At 39.3% G+C, this 12251-nt stretch overlaps 1 long non-coding RNA gene across 2 annotated transcripts in view; it reads left to right on the plus strand.

Moving 5' to 3' along the window:
- The first annotated feature begins 1339 nt into the window (after positions 1-1339).
- Positions 1340-12251, plus strand: part of LOC138151872 (uncharacterized) — a 74550-nt gene continuing 63638 nt past the window's right edge. Inside the window, exons 1-3 of one of the 2 annotated variants that reach the window (XR_011165954.1) lie at positions 1340-1678; positions 7167-7219; positions 8964-9047. This is a non-coding gene — a long non-coding RNA (uncharacterized lncRNA). The remainder of the gene's footprint in view (positions 1679-7166; positions 7220-8963; positions 9048-12251) is intronic. The other variant, XR_011165953.1, reaches the window with a different exon arrangement.

Raw genomic sequence — 12251 nt, forward strand, 5'->3', positions numbered from 1 at the left:
ATAACCCATAACAAAATACAGCTCTAAATATCAGCCACATGCAACCCTGAGTAAGGCCTGAAATGAGAAACCCAAAAGGAAGGAAGCTTCAACAGGTTTCGGTGTCCAAGTCTGACTCATGTGCTCGATGGTATGGTAGGAGTCTCAAGTAGTATCCACTCCTGTTTTGCAACAAGTTAAAAGCTGGCTTGTTGTGCGAGTTTGTGGGGGCTGGAGATTGGAATTCCATTAAAAATGAATAGGATCTCATCCTTCCCTCACTCCCCCCACCACCTCATCAAGAAATATAATGAATAGGTAGTGCCTTTACTTTTCAGCCTCCTGACTGAACTAGGCCACTTAAAGCCAAAAAAATTGGAAATGTCTTAACATGCATTAATTGCTTAATAGTTGTGTTGTCTGTCTGAAAAGGGTGGGGCGGGATTTAAGTTGCTTTAATGACTTTAAATTTTCCCATGGTAAAATATTTGTGATTTGGTTATGCTATAATTAAAGTCTTATATAAACAAAGCATTTGGAAACAAATTAACTTGTTTCCTTGGGAGAGAGATTTCTGGTAAGCTTGGGCCGGAATGTTTCTTCCCTCTCAGGAGGAAGAGGGAAGGATTGCTACCCAGCCTCCTCCCCACCATAGCAGCTTTTGACCCTATCCTCTGCCTCTTCAGAGCTCCACTAGTCTGCCTCTATACTTGGCCTTTTCTATAACAGTAAATATATACATATATACATACACACATATACAAAGACATCCATATCCATATAAACACATACACATAATCATACGTAATATAATATATATTTATATTCATGTATATCTGTATCTATATGCACACACACACACACACACACACACACACACACACCACAGCTGAGATTTCACTCTGGAAACTCCAGAAGATGAGGAAACTCCCATTACCATTGCATATTAGCACTTCCTTCGCAGCTAATTTTTTTAATCTTATTCTTACTCTTGGAGAGTATACTTGGCACCCCAAAGAGATTCAATGATTTACTCAGGGACACTTAGCTTTTAAGTGGAAGAGATAAAGTATGAACCCAACTCTTCCTGATTCCAAGACCACCTGTCCATCACTAACATACCACTAACATGTTTAAATGCTTTAAAATATGGGGGAGGGAAAGCAAATTTATTTGAGAATGATTTTAAAACTTTCTAAACTTTAAAGTGAAAGTATGGACATATGAACATAGGACAGTGTAGACTCCTTAAATCAACATTTAATTTTAAGAAAAAGCCAAGCAGAAGAGCAAGCTCTGGCTTGCAAAACCAGCTGATCAAATATTTATTGCTGCCTCAGAAAGAACCTTTGAACCCATACAGTCATGCCCTAGCCCAGAACTTGTTTCCTTCAGGATGATGTTGCAGACATTTGAGGTTTCCTCCTAAATTGATTCTACTGCCCTACCCCAGTGAAAAGTGGATCTTTGGAGGAATCACTAACACTGGATTTTGGAATCTGTGGACTGGGATGAAATCCCATATCGATACTTAGTTCCTGAGTGACCTTGAAGAAGTCACTTCTCAGTTTCTTTATCTGTAAAATGAGGGAGGTTGGACTAGTAACTAGTTTACCTCTAGGGTTCCTTCTGGCTCTAAATCTATGATTATATGACTCCACACCCTTCAAGAAAGACTTCAAGAGACATCAATGATTTGGTATGTTTTTTCAGAAGGTCATAAATTTTTTTTTTTAAATTGGAATTTATCAGTAGAAAATCAACCCCTTAAAGTTCAGGACTCTCTTGTACCTTTAATGGCCAATCATAGGGCCTGGCATACACCTAGTAATTAATAGATATTTTGTTGAATTGAATGGAATTTCTTGCTCATTTTATCAGTGACTGAAAAGGGTAAATGATTTACTGAAGGGAGAAGTTAATTAAAATTGATCTTTTAAAAATGCTTAAGGGAACATTATTGCAATTTTCTAATTTCTGACCTTTTCTACTTTGACATGTCTTGGGATGAGCTTATTAATCATATTTGTTTGTCCTTGGGAAAGTAGCCATCTCTTTTTAAATGGAAAATTCCAACTTAAATTTTCTTTTCTTCAAGACTTTTTTCTAGTATAATCTCATTTTCTCATTTGAAACTCTTCACCATAAATGGTTCCTTGATTATATTCTGAGCTCTCTTCTTTGGCTTGTAGATATTTCTCCCCTTATTCTAGATCAAGTCTTTTAAACAACAACAACAGTATTATGTAACTGAATTCAAGAGTCAATTAGAAAATTATTCTAGGGTTCTGAAAAGAGTAAAATCAATAATACTACAATAGCTTAAGTAGCCAGTATTCTTATTCTGAGAGTTAACACTCATGAGCAAATTCTGTAATTGCCTTCCATGATATCACCTTCAGAAGTTAGCGATGCTTTCATAATAATTTCAAACTTTCATTTATGATCATAGCAACTGAGTTGAAGGGATGTTGGAGGCCATCTAGGAAGACCTTATTTGAAGGGAAATCTTTTCTACAACTTAGTAGAAGACTGTGAGCTGATCATAGCAGCTGCGGTTTCTGGTACATGATTTACCTTAGGATCCCAAAGACAAATCTGCACAGCCTTCCAGGTCTATAAGTCCTGGGGAAATGACAGAGACTTTATAATCTACAGTACAGGGGTACTCTGGGTTGCTAGAAGATCCATATGCAGGAGCAAAATAAAATAACTCTTTCTAGGGGGCCCAAGACCCTTCTGACTCCTCAATGCTTTCTAACACTGAAAGTTGGAATGAGGGACAAGAAGTTTCCAAAAAAAGTTTATCTAATAGTTATGTGAACTCTCTTCAGTGGTAGCAACGATCTCATATCTATCCCCTGAGTATTTCTACTAATGATTGGTATCTATGAGTATCTACCTTGATATAACCTTCTCTTATCCCTGGGATGAGAAGGAAAGAATGAAATACCTGAGCCAATCTCATCTAAGCAGCAAGCACATAAAAGATGGGGGGAAGTAAGGCTCAAATAAGACCATCTATGTGAATATTTTACAAACTTTGAAATGCTACATGCATTCTTACAGTTACTATTGTTATTATTATTACTACTAGAATAATGGGGGATAGAGATGATTTAGCTTATCAACTGAGTTTTGACATCAACCAAATAGAGGCCTCAAAGAAAAGGGTGATAGAATAGAAGGTATGAAGGAAGAGGACCAAAAGGAGAATGAATTTGAGAAGAATATAGGGTTGAGGACCTACGTTTACAAACGGGGTTTCTGGACATTGGGGGTTAGGACCAAGGAAAGCTGGAAGAATGGCTGTGATGGGATATTTAGGAGGGGAGGAAGGAGAGGGTAGTTAGCCCAGGAGAATGAAAGACCCTTGAGAACAGGGACTATTATTTTTATCTTTGTATCTAAGGCACCTAGTACAGTGCACGACACAAATAAGGGTTTAAAAATGCTTGTTAATTGAATGAGGAGGCTAGGGAGAAGACACTGGGTAGAAAAGAAAGGAGGCATGTAGCACAATGACCTATACAAAGTCGAGCTTAATAAATGTTTAGTTGATTGAGGAAGGAATCTAGAGAGAGGGAAGTAAAGGAAATTGTAATAGAGACTGAGCTCTAGTCCTAGTAGATGTAGAAGGATGGTGGTGGTTGTAGGGAATGCTATTTCCCTAGACAGAAACTGATCCCAAAGATTAAGCAAGGGATAAATAAATGAAGAAAGGGAGAAATGGCAATTACCTGGACCACAATCTCCCCCAGGAGTTTTATATTCTCTTTTACCATTGACCTCCCTTACTTTGACCTCATCTCTACCATTGCAACTTCCTCCACTGACCAATTTGAAAAAGATGTTCTTAACCTGGAATCCATGAACATGTTTACTTAGCATTTCAATAATTCTATTTCAGTATAATGGATTTCCTATATGATGACATATTCTATTTTATGCATGGAAAACATTCGAAGAAGGGGTCAGTAAGTTTCATCAGGCTGCCAACACAACAAAAGTTTAAGGATCCCAGCTCTACACTAGACTCTATGGTTTGTGAGAGTTATTTTCTTAAATTCTAAAGGTGTGAGGGAGGCACATCTGCCAAATGCTCCAAATTTCCCAGCGATTTGGATAATCCATTGAATCGATACCCTAAGCTACCAAGTATTAGTATTCTCTCTAATTAGAATAAAAGATCTTGAGGAACCAGGACTATTTCTTCCAAGTAAAGTTAAGCTAAGTCAATAAACATTTCTTAAGCATGCACTAGGAATACTAATAAGAGCTGGAGAGAAAAAAAAAAGGCAAAATACTCTGCCCTTAAGTGGCTCCCAATCTAATGGGAGAGACATGCAAACAGCTAAATGCCAACGAGGTATAAAGAGGATATCAGAAGAAAAGCACTAGATTTAAAAGGAAATGGGGAAAGGCTATTACTTACCTTTTTTTTGAACCCTCACCATAGCCTGTGGATCATCGAACTTTAAGAGCTGAAAGGGATGAGACCAGTTACCACAGTGTGTTTCTAATTGGTAGCCATTTAATAAATGTCTGTTGAATTGAATTTCCTCCAATTCCCACCTTAAATTGCCAATGAGAACCCGAAACCAGAGTGATTAGGTGACTTATACTTGGTGGCTCGACATATCTAGTTAGAGGATACAGAATAGTTTCTAGCCATACTCAATCAGTATTTATGTAATTTCATCTTTACTGTAGAGTGGTAGTTCCCACTGAGTGGTCCATGAATCCCTTAAGGGTTTGTGATGATGCTTCAAAGAGTTTGTGTTAAAATTATTTAATGATATCACTAGTGATAAAAAAATTGCAGAATATTATGAGAGGTATATACTGTTACCTTGTGATGCACAAAAAAATTTTGTTTGAAAGGCATTCGTGGAACAACAAACAACAACAACAAAATAACTGAGGAAAAAACAGTTGGGAACCAATGATGTAGAGAAATCTGGGACCCTATTCAACTTTCCAAATTCTACATGCTTTTCTGTATAAATGAAAATTGCAATTTGGAAGATATTATTTGGGTATCTCCTTTTGTCTTAGAATGTCTTGGGAATGCATAGTGCTGTCATCTGTTGCTTCTGACCAGTCTCATGGGCTGTTGTCTTAGCCTTTATTGACATGACTAGTCAGGTAAATAAAGTTACTTATTGTTACTTACTTGTATATGGGCTCAACCTTTGCACTTCACAATATTTCATCTCCTTGGTTTTTTGTGTGAGCCAAGCTGCATCCATTGGCTCCATAGGTCCTGTTTCTTTGATTTTTATTACTCTCTGAAGTACCTTTTCAATCATGATGAAAGTTGGAGACCTTTTCTACCTCCTGTTAAAGGGTAGCTTTCCATAACTGCTAGAGTTTTAGGCCTCCAATAATAGTAAAAATTAGTTTACCTAATGCCTGGCACATAATAGCTTCTTAAATGTCAGTTGATTGACTGACTAATCCCTAGTTTCCTTCAAGACTCAACTCAAATCCTACCTTCTGAAGGAGGGCTTTCTTTCTTTTTTTTTTTTTAAAGCAATTGGGGTTAAGTAACTTGCTCAAGGTTACACGGCCAGTTATTATTTCTGGGTGTGATGCTGAGTATTCGAGCCCGGATTTGATCCAGGTCATCCCAACACTGGAGCCGGTGCTCTTACTCGCTGAGCCACCTGGTCGCCCCTAAGGAATTGGGGTTAAGTAACTTGCTCAAGGTTACACGGCCAGGTGTTTCTGTGTGGGTGCCAAGTGTCTGAGCCCGGGATTCGATCTCCAGGTGTTCTCAACACTGGAGCCGGTGCTCTTACTCGCTGTGCTACCTGGCCGCCCCTAGGAGGGCTTTCTTAATCCTTCTACTCCCCCACCCATCCTGATCCCCAATTCTCCCCTGACCTCTACATATCATTAGATTTGCCTGGTTGGCCTCCTCTCTCCCTGCCTCCACTAGTGCCTTTCCTCTGAGAATGTCTTCCATTTGCACTGAATATATCTTTGATATATATTTATTGCATATTATCTCTTCTATTATAATATAATAATAAAAATAGGGGGCAGCTAGGTGGCACCAGCCCTGGAGCCAGGAGGACCTGAGTTCAAATTTGGCCTGACACATAACACTTACTAGCCAGGTGACCTTGGGCAACTCACTGAACCCCAATTGCCCTGCCTTCCCTCCTCCAAAATAAAGCAGAAAAAAATAAGAATAAATGCTAGCTACTGTTTATATAGCATTTACTATGTGCCAGGCACTATTCTAAGTATTTTACCCTTATCTCATTTGATCTTTAAAATAACCCTGGGAGCCAAGTGCTTTTATTATTCCCATTTTATAAATGGGGAAACTGAGGCAAATGGTGCTTAAGTGGTTGGCACAAGATGACACAGCTAGTCTGAGATCAGAACTCAAATTTGAACTTTGGTTTACCCGACTCCATATCTGGTGTTCCATCCACTGGGCCACCTAGTGGCCCTTCACATTTAACTTCCTTGAGGGCAGGGATGTTTTTGATTTGATTTCTTACCTTAGCATTTAGTATAGTGTCTGGCACATTAGTAAATGCTTAATAGATGCTTATTTCCTGACTAATCCCTAACAATGTTACTATTACAAGACTGGTTTCTGGGCAAGATGCTATTAGTCCAAGGTCCCTGGATGCTTAGAGAATTAGCATTGGATCAAGAGATGAGGACTCCTACATCTTTCTCCTCAATAGGCCCTTTATATTATCCTTAGCTCATTCTGCTTTCATCGTAGGAACATTAAACTCATTCAGTAACCCGTATTCTATAGTGACAGGTCTAGTAACCATTGTCTAAGCAACACACTTAACAGTGATCTCTCTGGGGATCTGGGATGCCTCAGAACTTTTGATAGCTGACCTAGCATGGCAATTACATCATTTTCTTTTCCATTTACCTTGTCTACAGTTTTTGCCTGATAGAGACCAAAATTCCCTGAATGTTGTCATTATAAGTCAATAGGGATCCTTCAAACAAATGGTGCTTGTCAAAGCTCAAATTCTGTCACTGAAAATCAGTTCCTCAATTTTCAGGTAGCCATGTTGCCTTTTCATGAATGTTACCATTCAAGAACAGAAAATCTAGGGTAAAATTTAAGTAGTGTTAGGAGACTAGAGCTAGACTTAGAATGGATTTCAGAGGCTATCTAATCTATTTCATTAATTTTATAGGTGAAGAAACAGGTCTATGGAAGTTAAATTCACATAGATAGAAATCATCAGAGGTAGGTCTTTTTTTTTTTTTTTTGCTTTTTGGGGGGGGCAATTGGGGTAAAGTGACTTGCCCAAGGTCACACAGCTATTTGTGTGTGTGTGTGTGTGTGTGTGTGTGTGTGTGTGTGTGTGTTAAGTGTCTGAGGCCGGATCCAAACCCAGGTCCTCCTGACTCCAGAGCCGGTGCTCTATTCACTGCGCCAACTAGCCACCCCCAGAGGTAGGTTTAAAGCCAGGTCTTCAGACTCCAAAACCAGTGCTCTTGCTCCCGGACACACATAGGTGTTTGCTTCTTAGTTTGCCAAAGTTAATAATAGATAATGTACTGGGTCGGGGGAAGCTGGGAAACTAAAGCTTGCTGTCAAATTACAGTCTAGTATAGAATTTGAAAAAAAAAGGAGCACTCAAAAAATTCCTACTGGTAGGATTGGCTAGATCCAACAACTGCCAATCCTGGATGTATTTCTACAGAAATGCGACTTATACTTTCTTCACTCTGGTTGTCCCATTTGTGTTATCTTCTTTGTACATGACCCTAATCCCAAAGGAAGATCCATTTCTATGGAAATATAATAGGTGTGTCATGCCCAGTAGTGTATTAGTAAATGTTTACCAACCAGCTCTCTGGGAAAAAAAATTAATGGAGGACACACTTTTATGTTTAGTCTGCATGATTAACATTTTAGCCATCATTTTCTTGAGTCTAGACAATCAACAAAACAGTAAATGAAGCCATGATTTGGTTTGTTGATTTCTGAAGTATAAATTCTCCTGCTGAAAATTTAACAATCAGACCTCACCAGAGCCAGAGACATTATGAACTCTCTTTCAGCATACTCCTGGCATATCTCTCCATTCCAATGTCTCTCCCCAGGTTGCAGGGGTGGTGGGGTGGGGGAAGACACAAAATATGTTTAATTTGAGCCTTTATCCAGTGTAAATTCTACCTGTGGAGGAAGCAAATGACCAGAAATAGAACAATAAAATATGTGGTTTTAGCAATCAAACTTGTGGTGGGAGGGGAAGGGAGTGAGATAATAACTCATTCTCTGAAGGTACTTCCCAGAGAGCTGCCATGTACCACTTTGGGTATACCTCTTTAGGTTATTTATTCTTCCCTAAGCTACATTTGTGGGGATCATGGAGAGAAGGAAACATTTTATTTCTTTAGGATCAGCTTTCTCCAGGAAGTTTTTTCTCTCTCCCTGTCATTTGTTCAGGCTCTACCTCCTCCTGTGATGATTACAGCTCTCTTGCTCTCCTAACCCTCAGATGATTCAGGTCTTCCTCTGACCCTGTTAATCAGAGTTATCCCCACCCCCCAGAGTTACCACTCTGTCTTGACGTCTCCATGTGCTATCACCCCAGAGTCTTTCACTGGGGGCTAAAGAAACTTTGATGTGTTTTTTTTCTTTCCTTTGCTTCAGGTTGGAGCTCTTCTGAGTTTAGTACTTCCAGACTATATGTGGAAAGTGTGTATGTGTGTGGGACTGGAGAGCCTATGGGAGGATGTTGATGCTTGTTTAGAATTTTCTCCTCCAAAGTCAACCCAGGGCCAAGTCCCACTAAGCTATAGTTGGCTCAGTTCTTTGGTGTGCTTCACTGCTTTACCTAGGTGATAAAAAAGTAGCTGCTCACAGTGATAGGTTATCTGTTCATTTGTCTTCTTTCTGTTTTCTTTTTCATCTCCCTTGACTGGGGTTTCTAACCCTCAGTTATCCAGCAGGCATTTATTAAGCACTTTCTATTTGCCAGGCACCGGAGGTTCAAATTTAAGAGAAAACAGTCCCTGGAGGAGCATATATTAGATATGAAGAAAGATAATATGCTTAAAAGGAAGTAAATACCGAACATGTACAAATATGGAACAAACCACCTAATTTCTTTCTGCCTCAGTTTACCCATTTGTAAAATGAGAATAGTAATATCGCCTACTTGCCATAGTTGTTGTGAGGATAAAATGAGACATCCATAAAGTGTTTTATAAACCTTGAAGAGATTTTTAATGCTGTTATTTTTAATGTTGTTATATTCTTGCCATTTACTAGACTTATGCAAATTGAGGTTAACTGGGAGGATAAGGTATTTGAGGAGACCTAAATATGTAAATTGAAGTCTCCAAGTTTGAGGGCAGGGGTTGTATTGGAGAGAAGGATCTTGAGCTGGGTGAATTCTTTAAAAAAATGTTACACGGGGACTGATAAAACCCAACACGGACCTGGACTTTATAATGTAGATAGATGGAGTGAGAATCAAAGGAAGAGAGGCTGCTGTTTGGTACCAAAGGGAGCAGGAATTATGCCAACTCTTCACCTGGCAAGGAGTTGGAAGTACAAAGAAAAGTGTGTGCTAACAACTCCCCCTAGCCCAGTGTGTCAGGGGACATGAGAGCAGGAGCAACCAGTACTGGAGGGTATGGGCTGGGCAAAGAGCTCTTCCAGAAAAACTGGGCTTCCGTGGGCACAAGATAATGGAAGTGTGTGAAAGGAAGTTTCTTAATGATCAAATATGAGCACAAGCCATATGTCCCAAGGGGATATGAGAAAGACAATATTTACCAGAATATTCATAGTAGCATTTATTTTTTGTGGCAACAAAATACTGGTAACAAAATAGCAGCCCATCAAATGGGAAGTATTGATAACAATATGGTTCAGTTATTTTTTCAGTTGCGTCCAACTCTGTAACCCCATTTGGGGTTTTCTAGGTAAAGATACGTGGTTTACTGTTTCCTTCTCCAGCTCATTTTACAGATGAGGAAACTGAGGCAAACAGGGTCAAGTGGCTTGTACAGGGTCACACAAGTAAGTGTCTAAGGTCATATTCGAACTCAGGGAGATGAGGCTTCTTGACTTCAGGTCCTGCCCTCTATCTTCTGCCCCTTTCATTACATTAATGCAAGACATTAAGCATATGAGGAATTCAGAATAAAAGTGGGAAGATCTATATGAAATGACAAAGTGTGAAATAAGCAGAACCAAACGAGCAATATACACAGTGCTGACAATAATGTGAATGAAAAGGTGGCCAAACTCTGTGTGAAAAGAAAATCCAGTAACAGATCCAGAGAACAGATAGTGGAAAAGGTCTTTCTGCTCTATACAGAAAGAGGGGACAACTGGGGCAGGATGGTTACTACTTTGTCGGATACAGTTACTTTGTGGGGTATTTTGCTGAACTGTGGTTTTTTGTTTGTTTGTTTCTGGGTTCTGTTTTTATTGTTAAAAAGAAGAGCTCAATTTCAAAAGGAAAGAGGGGGTGGTTCCCAGAAATAACTATGTTGCAAAAACAAACAAGCAAAAAGAATCAATATTTTTTTAATGTTTACACATTGGGCTCCAGAATGCACACTGGGGAATGACAGGATTTAACTGGATGAGCAGGAGAGTACAAGGCGAAGCATTAAAGGAAGGGCATAATCATAGGATCATAGTAGAGGTAGAGCCACGAGGGACCTCTGAGGTCATCTCCTTCAAATGTCCTCATTTTACAGGTAAAGAAACACAGACCCAAAGAGGGTAATTTAAGCACTTGCCCATGGTGATACATGCAGTGGGCATTAGACTCAGGATTCAAACTCAGGTTCTCCGATTCTAATCCTCTTTTTACTGTATGATGGTCTCCCATAATATCATCCCTAAAAATTTGAAGTCTATGGGAGAAATTCTGTTCTGTATATGATTCTCACAAACTACAAGGAACTAATTGCTGAGGTCGAAATCCTGGGAATCTTGTAGGGTAATGATCAGCTTATCTAGCTCCTGGAACATAAAGGAGAAGAGAACCAGGTAAGTTAGATCTTGAGAGTAAACTTCAAGGACTCAAAGAAAGACCAAGGACAAAATTCTAGAGGAAATTTTAAGACCAAGAGAGTTGGGAGACTTTCATGTAAGAAATTCTAAAGACTCAAAGAACAATTCCGATAATGAAGATAAAGGGTTATTGTCTAAAGAGAGTGATGTGTACACACAGGAAATCTCCCTGACCACCCTAGAGTTTCAGAAGACATGAACAGAAATGGAAGCAAAAGTAGAATGGAAAATAAATAGGAAAGTATGCCAAGGACATGAAAGAGCCTTAAAGCCATGAAAATGCTGCTGCTAGAAAAGAATATTCAGGATAACTCAGAGAATTTTGGTTTACTTATTTTTCTTCCATATCAGAGGTAAAAAGAAAATATAAAAGGAGAAGCTTGTTGCTCAGAGTAGATACAACAATAATAACATGATGGAGAAAAAGCAGCCCTAATTAATAAGTATTCTTTCTGCTAAAAGAGAAGACCTTTGGACTGAAAAGGACAGAACAAAAATGGCTAATGGGAAAATGATACCCAAGAGAAGGGGTGCCTGGGGTGTACAGGGAGGACTTGCACATCTGGTGGGAGGGATTTGCCAAGACTTTCCATGACTGCTCATCCGCCTTTATTATCCACCTGTCACACAACTCTCACCTGTGGCTCCAAGAAGCTATAGAATGCACAGTGGCCATAATCGAGTAAAACTATCTTGGCAGATGGGCTAAACCAGGTTGAGGCCATCTGACAGGCCCCAAACGCATCAGTGAGTTAGGAGAATATCCACCCCAAGCATGAGGAGACCTCTCCCAGAGAACTAGGAGGGTGAGAACAATTTGTTTCCACAGCCATGAAGGTAGCTGAAGCAGGTGGTGTGGAGTACTTAGAGCTTGGTCAGACATCAAACACAGGAAATGTCTAGGGCCATCATTAGTCATCTCAAATTTTTTCTTGCTAGTGGACTTGGATGACTCTGAAATAGAGAGGAAGGTTGATGACTTTGCACAACTCTGCTTCATGCATCAGATTTATGTGCAAGTCAAGACATTATCCTATTATGTCATTATTCCACTTCAAAAATGAAGGATGAAAACCAACATCTAATACAAGCATGGAGATAGTTAAGGATCACTAAACTACCTTTGCTGACTTCAAGTCACTGACACACTACATACCAGGGTATTGAAATAGAGGAGAATAATTGATACTATAGCAACAACATTGTAAAAGTGAAGAACTTTGAAGAACTC

Source organism: Petaurus breviceps, unplaced genomic scaffold (genome assembly GCF_028583685.1).
Source record: "Petaurus breviceps papuanus isolate PSGF00001 unplaced genomic scaffold, PetGlider_PUasm1.0 90919, whole genome shotgun sequence".
Lineage (NCBI taxonomy): Eukaryota > Metazoa > Chordata > Mammalia > Diprotodontia > Petauridae > Petaurus > Petaurus breviceps.